Below are 14,505 nucleotides of genomic sequence, written 5' to 3' on the forward strand. Positions count from 1 at the left end.
CCGTTTCCCCCCCATTCCTTCCACAGCTTCCCATTTCACCTCTCCGCTTCTTTGCTCACTCTCCCCTTCTCCGCCTACAAACCGTTCCTGCATTTGTAATACATATCCTCGCATACTTTCTGTCCCTCCTGAAATACTACGAGACTCCTCTTTCTCTCCACCCATTATTTCCTTCCCCTATCTTGTCCACTCTCCCCTTCTCTTCTCCTCCCCTTCCCATCTAAGAAAACCTCTACTCTCTTCATCCACTTCCCACACACTCATATCTGACCGACACCTTCTCTACCCTCCTTTCCTCAGTCCGCCTTTTCTCCCTTTACCCTTTCCATTTCCCTGTTGCAGAATTCAATTTCCCTTTCTCGATCAAGCTTTCCCTCAGTCTCCATTCTCTACCACATCCTCATTGTAATTCTTCCCTTCATTTCTCATCTAACCCTTCCCCGTTGGCATCTGGTGGTCTATTGGTTGTAACACCTAGGACGGCATAAGTATCATTTGTATGTTGTAATCACTGTTCATTGTTGTTTTGTACCTTATTAATACTTACTTTGCACTGAGTTACCTACGAAAGCGTCCACTCTGTACAGCACGCTTCATTGACAATAAATATTCAGATCAGCTGCTTCATCAAGTGGGCACCCTGGAGTCAATATTATGATGAGTAAGGGTTTATTCCCACGACTCATAGTTAGAGGAGTTCTCCTTACATTCCCAGCAAACACACACACACACGCACACACACACACACACACACACACACACACACACACACACACACACACACACAATCTCTCTCTCTCTCTCTCTCTCTCTCTCTTTTTACCCGGCCTTCCAATCGCTTTGGTGCAGTTAGAGTCACTAAATAATGAACTGCATCACCCCTCTTTCCCTTCCTCGCTGCAATCTTATTACTCCCTCTACTCTACTATATATGCAGTACATCATACATTACTCTCTCTCTCTCTCTCTCTCTCTCTCACACACACACACACACACACACACACACACAGGGTAAGAAGAGAAATGAAAACAGATAGGTAAGGAAGCACGTGAGGAGGAGGATTAGAGAATGCAAGAAGCGACAAGGAAATAGGTAAGTAAAGGAATAGCGTAGAGAGAGGAAAAAGGAGGTTTGGCATAACAGATAGAAGATGAGGCAGAAAAATTAAGAGACAGGACGGAGGTATCAGCAGGAAAGAAAAATAAAAACAGGAAAGGCATTATAGTGAGAAAGTCGAGAAATTGGGAGAAAATAAAAGTGAGAGACAGAGAGATTTGAATCAAGTATGAACATAACTGGTTAGAAAGGAAGGCGCGATGAAGGATAAATTTAGTAGTGAAAGTTGAGAGAGAGAGAGAGAGAGAGAGAGAGAGAAGAATGAGAACGAAGGTGAAGATAATAGACAGAGAGAAATCTTAGAAAGGGGATAAGGATAATAATCAAAGATAAGAGAGATGGAGAAGATAATGAACAAAAAAGTTGCGAAAGAGAATGAAATTGAGAGCAGAACATTAGAACCGGCATGACTGTTTCTAATTATTATTGTCACTGTTGTCGACTGACATCCTCATTTCCCATTTACGAAAAACCCAAACGACGCTCGCCCGACGCATCGGTGAATACTAATATTTAGCAGCTACAAAAATTACATTTTTTTATTTCATCTTCGAGATTCCTAAATGTTCCCCACCACGGCAACTCTTCTCACTCACCTTGTTATCAGTTATAACTTCTCCAAATGTTACTAATTTTCAAAACCTTGGCTTCAGCAAATAGCACATCTAAGATAATGCAAAAATTATTGAAGTTTAAAACCAACTTCAGTCTAATTCCAAAAGATTCCCTATCTCGGCATTCCTCTCCTCGCATGTGTGTCAGTCATAATCTGGCTAAATTATACTAATTTTCAAAACTTGGCGTTCCTCTTGGTGAGTGTGGGGAAAAGTTTTGCCGCTCTTATCATGACGGGCTTCCCGTAAAAACTTTCCACGGGGGAAAGATATGCACTGGATATTTTATGAAGCCTTTCACATTAGCTGCTGATCACAGCATCACATATATTAATCCCTGATTTATTTTTTATCCTGTGATTATTGTACAAATATTGATAATGAAAAAAATAATCTGAATTCTATTACCATGTCTCCACACCATAATGTGGATACTTTCTGTATTTGTTTTGTGTCTTATTTTTTTCTTTCCTCCTCCTCCTCCTCCCCCGTCCTCTTCTTCTACCTTTTCTTCTTCTTCCTCTTCTTTCTTTCATTCATTCAGTCATTCATTCTTTCCTTCTTTCATTTGTCTTTCATACTAACAATTTATAGTTTAGTCATTCCGTTATTCCTTTGTCATTTCCTTTCTAACTTGGTGAACTGGTCCAGTGTGCATATGCCCCCCCCCCCGACACCTTTTTTTCTTCTTATACCCTCCCAACACCTTTTTTTCTTCTTTTCCTCTAAGAGGGTATGAGGTGAAGAGTCAAACCACACAATCACACAAATTTGGTGATCCTTTGTTCTTTTATGTTCATTTATCACTATGGCCATTTGCACAGAAGTATACCAGTGGAGACCGTCCTGCATTCCCTTGGGAGCGTTGACAATCTTTAATTCTGTCCTTCATTGCCCCATCAGGCCCGTAGAGACCAGGGACTAGCTTACTTGGTCTACAGTCATGTATGGCTACTGATCAGTTGCTCGTCACTGAGTAGAATTATGTGGGCATAAAATCCCAACAATTTCTCGAGTGTAAACCTTCATAGATAAGATCTGTTTGCAGCACCTTTACATACTAGAATATTAGGTATCTATTTGAATATAATTATAATTTCCACCCAGCAATGTGCATGGTTTCTTGACTACAAGAAACTTTTTGGTTTGTCACTCACTGTACATTGCAGGGTAACCTGAAGAAAATTCATCAACAGTGGATGGTGGGCGCCCCAACATATCTCATAAAGCATTCCAAACTGGATAAATAGAGATATTAATGATGTATATTGTTCGATGGTCTGAAACATTTCGAAACACCTAAGATGAGTGAGCGAATATCTTTTTCATTGACGTGTAACTCTTGAAAATACCTCTGAAAACTGTAAACAAAGTTTAAATGGCGACAGGGAAACATGGGGAAGGAAGAGAGGAAAGAATTCTCACAATATTAATTTTTAGTGCACCACGCTTTTAATTTTGGTGGCGAATATCAGATTCCGATAAACCACTGTTGACAGCGTACGGTAAGGGCAGCGAGTGGTCGAGGGTGAAGGATATTTGAGGTCAGATTGGAAATAGAGAGAGAGGGCGAAGGGCAGGTTGGAGGTAGGGTAGGGGGTTGGGAAAAAATTCGCATGGGGTGGATGGCGAGGGTATTGAGGGGGATGTGGATAGGGGGTCTGGGTGGGTGATGGCATGGGTTGGGGTGCCAAGAGGGAAGGGGAAACATCCTGGCTGGGTCCCATTTTGTTTCAAGGAGTAATTTTTCATCGACGTCGAGCACAAGTGAGGATGTGCTTTACTCTGGATGCAGGGAAATTGTGTTGATGAAGAAAAGAATAGAAAAGAGCGAGCGAGCGAGCGAGCGAGAGAGAGAGAGAGAGAGAGAGAGAGAGTGAACCTTGCAAGAATCCCCTATGGTTTCATATATTCTTTTAGTGTATCATGGAACTGTAATGTACTGTATATAAGAGCTATGGAACAGATATGAAAATAATCGACTGCAATTTAAGGTTAGTGTTATTGACAAGGCATGAGGTACAAATAAAGTGCGAAGAGAAAGAAAGGAAAATGAACCACACTGTCGCCTCCCTTAACCTGTCAGTCTGAGAAACTCGGTCCAGTTATACAACTAAGAAAACCAGAATCATAGAAGGGGGGGGGGGGAACTGATAAGTGTCGCGTGGTCGTATGTAATAAGAATCCTATCCAACTGTGGCGATATGCAGAATCTCAGTAAGCGTTAACTGTTTGTTTAATATCGATTTGTACTTCATACTTTATCAATTTAATTTTCAGCATTGATTGTGAACTCTACATGTGCGATGAGGAAAGTACACTGTGCACAAATAGTCTTTTACACGACTTACAATAAGTGTAGGAGAGCTTACGACACTGGAACGCCTAAGAACGAGAAAGATAATATAGGATATCCCAGGATTATATATATACTGGGCTTATTGTAGCCTGTAATACCAGTCTCCAGCCACTGATACTGACGAATGGGTAACTCCAGCCTCACAGAGCCGCATTCTCGCAAGTTTAGGCGAATCTTATGCATATTAAATTTCACAGAGTACATCGTAACCCCATCAGATGACGTAACATTTATTGCTTTTACCTTTTTCCTATAGTAAATAAAAACGTCAAGAATTAGGAAATATCAACTAAATATTCTATCACGGGATTTCAGGGATTCATACCCTGTTATGTGTTACTTACGTCTATTAAATATCGAAGGTGTGCAAGATATGGTAGTGGTGGTGAAATGGTCACCGTCGACTAAATTTGCCTCTAAGTTCAATCCCACTAGAGCAACCACTGAAGGTCATTAGTGTTAGTGGATACTCCCAGCATGTCACAACACTTTCCAAACCGCCTTAATTGCAGGAAATTTACAGCAACTACAATCAGCGCACTTGAATTTTTCGTACTCTTCACATCAACGAGAGATAGAAAAACAGGCTAGCTGGGTCATTCGAAAAACCTAAAACTCAATTACATTTTTTAAAATCCATATCGTCAGGGAACACGAGCGATTACTGATCTGGCTTCCAAAAGGTCATTTTTCTTCTAGTCCAATCTCGTTTCCAGTGACCGGCTAGTAGTCAAAGGCTGAGGCACTGTTGCGATGACAGGGGACGTCAGGGAGGATTACAGGGTGGAGCTTGTCAGAGGACAAGAAAGGGGTGAATAAGGTGAGCTAAAGGGTGACTGGGATTAAATTTATACCTTCAGCACGAGGATGTCATTTTCGATATATTCTTGTACCTACGAGACGATTTAATTCTACATAAAAGAGATCATCTGAGATGGAGGGGCATGATACAACTTTCACTAAACTATTCATTTTGGGGGTAAGCGCCAAATCAAAATATAAAGATATGAGGGCAGTAAAAATAAATTGAAAAATACGTCATCGGTGTGGAGAGGTGAAGGTGGTAGTAAAGCCTCCTTTGCTGGCTGTAATACGGCCTAAGGCTGAAATGCTGTTGGAGTGATAGTGGGACACCACGGAAAGAACACAGGGTATGAGCACGATAGTGTTAACGCTGGGTTCACTGTCGTAGGCTTCAGGGTGGCTGGGGTCAGTGAAAGGATTATTAAAGGTTATATCTAACCCTACCACTTCCCAAAGCCTTTCCTAACCTAAATAAAGTAAGCCAGTAGCTGCAAGAATATAACAGAATTTCCGAAACCGAACTGAATAGGCTAATATGATTTCGAAGTTCACTGGGGTGACATGAGGAGATCAGGGGAGACTATGGGGCGGCGTTTGGAAGTGTCCAGGCAGAGGTCACTGTGTTGGGCTCAATAATAGTGGCTGGGATGAAAGTAGCCTGAAAATGAAGACTTGATTGTCGGTAGATAACAACAGTGGATATGGTTGATTAGGCCGGCCAGTATTGTGTGCGGCAATTGACCTTTGAGATGGAGTTCAGAATTTCAAACCGACGAATAATCAGAGAATGGACGTGTGGGTGATTTTTCTGTTTTCCTATTACTGTTTCTGGATTCCTCCAACTTTATGTACCAGTATAAAAAGGGTGGCCATGATGATGATTATGATGATGATGATGACGAAGATGATGATACTGAAACGAATATATATTTACTAGGATGAACAGATAATGTGAAGCGTACGACTGATTAGGTTAGGCAGATAAGTTACTACATACGACTAATTAATCGGGTCAGATAAGATAATGGTTAATACTGATCCATTTAGCCAAAGAAGTCCTTCCTATCAGCGGAATTAGATCGTCTGGAGGTAGCAAGACAAAACAATGGGCACCAAAGACAGCCACCACCATTTCTACAGTATTGTAAGTCGAATAATATATTGTGAAGGAGCGCCCCCTGGGGGTCCCACCATGGCTAAACTCTGATTCTGAAGGTCAACACACACACACACACACACACACACACACACACACACATGCATATCTATCTATCTATCTATAAATATCTATCTATGTCTATATCTATACCTATATCTATCTATGTCTATCTATCCATCTATATATCTATATTTATTTATTTATTTATTTATTTATACTTATATATATGTGCTTTGAAAACTGCAGATATTTCGTTTATTAAGTCTAGTTATTAAGCCGGATTAATGAGAATTTTCCCCACCTACATCAAACCACTTCCCTCAATACCTAATTACTCCTCTCTCCTTATCCTCTTCATTTCTCGTTCGATGTACTCCATCGCTGCTCAGTGTCATCCAGCTTACCTCATTAAGCTTCTACCTCCTTGTTCAACTTAGTTCTTTAACCACTTATCAAGCCACTTCCTTCATTGCTTAAATACCCCTCCTTATCCTCTTCATCGTTAAACCCACGCACTCCATCATTACTTCCTTCAACCGGTTCATCACTCCTTCGTTTACTCATGATATCATTCTACCCTTAACTTATTACATCACACATTTCTTCTCTCAAATCACAAGTCCTTAATTTTTCCATTTTATCACGTTCACTTATTTCACAGTTTTCCCTCTTCCATCGTTTACTCACTCATTCCTGCGCTCATTTCATCCACTCATTTCACCACTCTCTCCTCATTCATTACCATACTGAGTGCTTCACTCTTATCACCACTTTTCCCTTCTTCCACCCTTTGCATCACTTCTTCATGTACCGTTTTCATCACTCCCATTCTGCTCCTTCTCCCCAGCTGTACAGTATAATCCTTATTCAGTCATATTACTTTCCTCGCATCCACTCTATTGCGTCGTCCCTTAATCGTCCACATATACCTCTCTACTTCGCATCTGTCCCTTCTCAACCACTTTGTCCACATCAATGGTCATCCAATCAGTCTCCCAAGCCCTCCACCTCCTCCTTTCCACATCCTGGTCCTCTACGCCTGACCACTCTCTCCATCTTCTCCATTTTACTTAATCGCTTCCTACTTCTCCTTTACCCATACCTCGTCCCCCTTCCCACACTTCCGTTTCTCTCCTATTCCTTATAAGCCAAAAAAATCTATACCCGCAGGCACTTATTCTCCATGCATCGCCTCTCCATATCCTGATCATCTAATTCTAGTTCCTTCTCCACATCCTCCACTCCAGATCCTAGTCCACTTTTCATGTTGCACCCCCTCCTTGTAGTCTCTTCTTTTTCCTCCACCCCACACTCGCTCTTTTCTTCAGACACTCAGTCCACACCTGCAGCAACCAGATCATTCTCCCTACATCTCCTCCTCCACTCCACATCCCGGACCCCTACGCTTCATCACTTACTCTCTCTCCGCCTTCTCCAGTTCCCATACACGTTCCTTACTCCTCTTGTCCCGTCCCTTCTTCCGACGCTTCATCTTCTCTTTCCATCCTTCTCGGCCTCAATATCCATATCGGTAGTCACATGATCACTCATATTTCAATTCCTCTTCCGGTCCACATCCTGACCCCCTGCTCCTAATCATACTATCGCCACCTCCTGCACCCTACATCCTGCTCCGTCCTCTCCTTTTCTAACTTTTCCACTCCTTTGCTCTTTTCTTCAGTCACTCAGTCCGCACATTCAGCCACCAGATCACTTTCCTCTTCCCCCTTCCACTCTACATCCTCTTCCCACACTCTTAATAAATTTGCTTCCCCCCTCCCACCATTCCTCCTCCTCCAATTCATCCCATTTATTTACTTATTCCACATCCTTCCTCCCTCCCTCCTTCCTTCTCCCCTCTCTCTCTCTCTCTCTTCATCCCTTCCTCGTGTCCTTTATACCCTCTGTCTTTTTCTTGTCCTTTGTGCCTCCCCACCAATCCTACATCACCATTCCCTCTACCACTCCAACTCCACCACAAGTCCTTCGCTACTCCTGCTCCACTGTTCCCTCCACTACTCCTTTCATCACTCCTACTTCACCACTTCGCTCCACAACTCCTGCTTCACCACTCCCACTCCACCACTCCTTCCATCACTCCTACTTCACCATTTCACTCCACCACTCTAACTTCACCACTATTGCTGCATCACTCCTACTTCGCCACTTCTGCTCCACCACTCCTTCCACAACTCCCCCTCCACCACTTCTACTCCACCATTCCCTCTCGACCCAGTACTCCACCACACTCCCTTTCGACCCAGCTACTCCACCCCCACTGCCTCCATACTTATTACCTTACATGACTGGTTTCCCTCCTCCACCCCTTTAACATTATTTCCCAGCTCCTACTCTCTGCTCTCTGATAATCCCTGGGAGACTCTACGGAACTATAATATGGATTAAAGTTAAGCTGTTGGAGGCGTATTAACTTGTCCGTTGATTTCTACTTAATAGCCAAATTACTTAAGCTTCTCTTGATCTGAACAACTGTAGTAGTTTATTTCAGCTACCTCAAGATTTTATATACCTAAGGGAGAGTCGAAGAAGCCTGCTTTGTTAATATTTCAACCATTCATACTCTTCCCATTAACCTTCTCTTGGCTGATTACAACTCTAATGCTTTCTTCCAGCTACAGTCAGATTTACTCAGCCACTTCATTGATGTCACAGCACTTTGTTAATGCCGCCGCCGTTATAACTGTCACCATCAACCCACTGATGGATGCATCTTCTTTAGCATTTTATTTCAGCAAACGTCCAACGAATATAATCAGATGAGAGTGAGTCATATGACCCCAGGAGCATTAACCCCTTGAAAACAGAAGACGTCCTGTATATTGGGGCCTTGCCGCTACCAGACGTTTTTACTCAACTTACGAAAGAACTCTGGCAATGGAAGGGCTTAATAAAGCTATATATAATTTCTCAACTTCAAAGAATCTATCATAGCTCAGATAACACCGTCAGATGATTTTAAAGATATTAAATGAAAAATACATCTCAGAACTCGGTGAATTAATATCCGCACCTTGTTCTCTCGTAATCCATGAGAGACTGTGCAGACCTGTACTGTATTATGTATTAGACAGAACCCGTCAGTCTTGTGGACTTTTACGTCGATTAATACTTTGTATTAAAATAGCTTAACCCCTTAACTCTGATGACGTCATTTTTGCCTTATGCTTGCTATCACCAAACGATCCTCGTACGTTTAGCAACTACTTTTCCTTTCGAACTGAAGGAATCAGAAATAGCCTCAGTCAATCTGTTTACCACTACTGATCCTTTCTGAGTTGAGCAATAGCGTCTGATGGTTGCCTATAACTGGCCTGTTTCCATCTGGCAGAACTGGGCCACTCTTACAGCTTCAATAGAGGGTCGTAGTTATTGAAACTCAATGTACCTTAGCCATAAGGTGGGAATGTGTATTTTAGGTAACTAGTCAAATCAACCATCAAGTTTGACTACAGCTGGCCATCAACTGAGCTCCACGGAATTAAGAATCTTTGTCAATCGAAAACAGACCGACCATAATTACCTTGCTGAAGTCGAGGACATGGCGCTGGAGAGTGACGCCGTCAAGTGGTGTCACTGATAATGACCTGGTGGTTCCACTCCCTGTTCATACAACCGTCCCTCATTCCCGTCTCTAGCCTCAACAGGAGGCTCTAGGACTCCAGGGCAACTTCCCAAGAGTAAATTTAGCCAGTAGTTCACTGGTGTCACACTCAACTGAGCATAGGATTGCAAGTTTCACACTCAGATGAGCATAGGATTGTAAATTTCACACTCAGATTAGCATAGAATTGTAAGTTTCACACTCAGATGAGCATAGGATTGCAAGTTTCATACTCAGATGAGCATAGGATTGCAAGTTTCATACTCAGATGAGCATAGGATTGCAAGTTTCACATTCAGATGAGCAAAGGACTGCAACTACTACTACTACTACTACTACTATTACTACAACTGCTACTGCTGCTGCTGCTACTACTACTACTACTACCACCAATACTAATACTAAATTTGGTACTACTACTACTACTACTACTACTATTACTACTACTACTACTAATAATAATAACAATAATAATCTGGAGGCATATATTTAATTTAATTTTTGTCATCTCTAGGTGAGTTTATTAATATAAGGAGGATTTTTTTGAACTGGAGGGGTTAGACATAGCCTTCATCAACACCTACAGTACACTAACAGAGGTGTTCTTTAATTTCAATAAAACCGTGTAGTGACAGCTAGAGTACAATGAATAATACGTCACCGGACCGAGGCGGCAAAATGAAAAATACATGCCAGAGAAAGTATTAAATACAAGAAAAAAAGGTAAAAATTACGTCATAAGAGTCAAGGGTTATTTTTTTTTCGTTTCTTTCTGAGGACAATTTTATTCACTGCAGGAAATACTTGTTCATTATCAGAGAGTAGATATAGCGTTCACTAACCCCTTTACTGGTATAAATCATTAATTTTCTAGTTTAAATTAGACAACGTTTGGCAGCAGAGTAAAGCACTAATAAACGTCATCGGAGTAAAGGGGTTAAGGGTTTACTCGTATTAATTAGGCCGCACTAACAACCACTCAATCCATAAGGCTTTTCGTGATCGTAACTTCATATTATACTTGAACAGGCTCCTAAATTCGTCTTACACTTACTAATAATGTACCTTAATCATAGACATTCCTTGTAAACATTCTTTGATTATAAGCTAATAACTTGTCGTTCATGAAGACATTTGCATCTTCTTCCGGTTTAGTTCGTCGTATATTCTCTCGTTCTTATTTAATCTTTAACCCGATCTATACAACATGACAGTTTGCCTCAGAATATAGGTCGCATTCTTAGTGGTTTAGGAGGCTTTGCAGCAACTCCTCGTCAGCGATATATTTTTCACACAACACCATTTTATCCTTATGTAAGACATTAATTTAATGCAAGTCGGTAATAAAACAATACAGTGAGGATACAACACAATACTAAGGTGTGTGTGTGTGTGTGTGTGTGTGTGTGTGTGTGTGTGTGTGTGTGTGTGTGTGTATATATATATAGATATATATATATATATATATATATATATATATATATATATATATATATCTATATATATATATAAATATATAAAAGGAAGAGATGCTACGTACACTCCCGTGTCACTTACAATTAGGAGAGGCTATCACACTATGATATTTTTTCATGTTTTATCACCCTTCCTGTTCTCATTCCCAAAACAGAATTATACATTCTCTGTTTTCAATGGCATTCCTGTTATCATGGTGCCAGACGAGTATACTCAACTGCGAGTATGTCACTGGAGTCTGAGTGTGTTAATACTGACACCAGTAATTTTCTGAAGGAGACTAGTACTCTGTTAAACTAACCCCAGACGATTTTACATAACTAAGATTTAATCATAGGATCCTAAGTGTGTTAAGGCTGGTACCAATAATCTCTCATGATCGAGACAACTCTAGCAATCTGCTACACCTAACATCAGACGTATTCAAGTACCGTAGCTGAGAGTGAGTCATGGATGTCTGATTTTCTTTCTACTCCAAACATCCCCTCTTGTTTTAGTTAATGTTCTTTCCTCACTGCTTTATTGTTCAATTTGCTCTTGACCCTCAACAAATTTCCAGTACACCATCCATTCCCTCTTTCCATCTTCTTCTTCGTATTCCTCGAAACTTATCTTCTTCATTCGTATCATATTCTCAGATTCCTCTCCTCTCTGCTTGGATCCTTTCATTACAATGCCGTCGTTATCTGATTAAATTTCATTCACACAACAACCTATTACTTCATTTATCTCTATTAATGAAGGATTTGATTAAGGTTACAGGTAACCCCTACACTGCGAGCATAACTTTAGCTAAATCATATCTTTTGGAGGTTGTTGTTGTTGTTGTTGAGCAACCCTGGTCTGTCTGGCAGACCAGATCCACCAACCGCAGGCAAGCAATCGCCCCTACAGCGCTGTCCCGTGCACTGAACAGATGTTCCCTTGCTGCTGACAACGTCTCGCCACAAGGTATGGGGAAAAGAATGATAATTTGGTTCTTGGATGGACGCCAGATTTGCTTCTCTCCACCCAGTTAACAGGGGTACCATATTAAACTCCAATTCACCCTATTATCTGGTTATATGGTTACTACCCAACGTTATAAGGTTTGCTGTTTTACACGAAACTGTTAGGCTCGTCACTCAGAGCCACCTGAAGTGGAGTGAAGAGTAATGAAAATTATAAGAAAGCAGGGAGAAATAAAGAAATTAATGATAAAGATGATGAAAAAGTAGGTGGCATTTCATAAATTGAGTGGATGATGGTCGCCACCACCAAGACGTAGAAGGAATAAACACAACTCCTCAAAATGACGCAACTTTTTTTTTTCTTGGTAAATTTTTATAAGTAACCAACGTTTTCTTTTATTATTACTTTTATGGTTTCCAATACCGTGTTTTAATTAGTTTTGACCTTCATTTTGGGGGGAAAATCCCCCTTTTGTAATTTTGAGTAAGATTTCTACCCTCGTCTGTCCTGAGACAGATTATAGTTGCAGTAGTAAAGTAAGGTCTGTATGGCTGAGCAGACCCATCAGCCACAGGCAAGCAGTTGCTTCTGCAGGACCACCATAAACCAGTGTTCCCTAGTAGTGCCTTGCCACAGCAAGGTGCAGTGAAGAGTGTGGAGGTTTTGTTCTTTAATGGACATTGCTTTTATCTCTCTCCATCCAATGTACAGGGGCACCGTCACCATGTTATTTGCTTATATGGTTACCACCCATTGTTGTGAAATAGGCAGGACTGCATGATTGGGTGATGGTTGCCACTGCTTACCACAGGATGCCAGTAATATAAAGGTTTCCACCATCAACAGGCATCTTTATAAAGTATCCCTGGCTGATATGAAAGACTACTGTATTTCATTTTCCATATGTTTAATCCATAAGGTTTTATCAAGAGGCTGCAACGGATGTACAGTAAGACTTCTTATGCTGCTCCCCCCTTCCCCCCCCTTTTTTTTTTCCATAGTAAATATTGGAAAGATTGCCAGCTAATGTTCTGTAGCTCAAAATGTAGCTGATGTAGCACTGTCACCCAGATAGCAGTACCATTGATAGGGAATTAGTCAATACTTCAGAACTCTAACACCAGCGTATATAATATGGATTTACAGTCAAGTACTCACCCCATCCCACTCCTCCGAATTTAAAAATTGCTGTGTTTTTTTCCTGTATATTTTTTTATGTATTAGTAGACTTGGTCTTCTTTATGATGAAACGTAACTTGGACTATGATGTTCTTCATGACTAATTTTCCTCAATTCTTTCAGGTATAGAATGTGACTAAGAAGCCAAAGACCATTATCGTGTCCCAGTTCCATCAGTGAATGTGGTAAAGTGAAAAGCATTGCAAGAAGGAGTAAGGAAGCAAAAAACATTTTCATTAGTCTCAAGTATACCACGTTGAGTACACCGCTTCCCGTCCGATCAGCGAAGTTAAGCAACGTTGGGTCTGGTTAGTACTTGGATGGGTGGCTGCCTGGGAACACCAGATGCTGTTGGCATCCCTACGTGTCAAGTGGGGTTGGTGGAGGATTAGTGCCCCTCCCTGTAAAAACAATTAACTCTAAGCCCTTGGCCACCCCGTTTGGGATACATGGCGTCTGGCAATGAATGAATGAAATTTCCAAAAGTGGGTGTATCCCCCCAAATCAAGATCAAAATTAACTGAAAACACACTATTCTGCATTAAACTAACCTAACCTAACCTAGGCCTAACCTAGGGACTAACATAGACCGAGTGCACATTCCTGCACCAGCCAATATGGCGCAACATTCATCCGCTACTGAGAGATAGCCTAACCTAAGCCACTATATGACGACCCCTACAAAATTAGCTCCCCCAACTCAAACTAGCCTTAAAAGGTAAGTCTTGGTTAGAATAGTTCAGGGACGTAATATAATGAAAATCGGTAACGTTGGTTACTTCTAAAGTTATACCTTTTTCTTTTCTCCTTTTCTTTAAATTCCTATTTTCGAAGATTTTTTCCAGCTAATTAAAGAATTTTAGAAATGAAGCGGCCGCATAATGACTTTCGTTAAAACTTTAATATCACTAAGACCGAGTGATAATAATCCAGGAGTGGTAATGATCCGTATTCCCGTGTATATCAGTTGCGAATACGTAAATTACCTGCCTGTGGGTCCGGTGCGCGCTGCTGACTCGAAGTGTTTTGCGGCCATTAGCAGCAAAGTTTACATCGCCAGAGAAATGTAAATGAATGAAGAGAAAACACATGACGAAGCAGTGCTGGGCGGCCAGGTGGAACGAGATAAGACGGCGGGTGAGGGGGTGAGATAGGTGAAGGGGGAGAGGGGAGTAATGAGGATGTGTGGGTGAGTATGGAAGTCTGGTGGGCGAAGGCAGATGA

The 14,505-nt window shown here is 41.2% G+C and overlaps 1 pseudogene; it reads left to right on the top strand.

Moving 5' to 3' along the window:
* Positions 1-13,519: 13,519 nt before the first annotated feature.
* LOC145393164 (5S ribosomal RNA) lies at positions 13,520-13,639 on the top strand (annotated as a pseudogene).
* Positions 13,640-14,505: the final 866 nt, after the last annotated feature.

The sequence above is a fragment of the Coenobita brevimanus genome, chromosome 23, assembly GCF_032717465.1.
Source record: "Coenobita brevimanus isolate Jiangsu-jjx chromosome 23, ASM3271746v2, whole genome shotgun sequence".
NCBI lineage: Eukaryota > Metazoa > Arthropoda > Malacostraca > Decapoda > Coenobitidae > Coenobita > Coenobita brevimanus.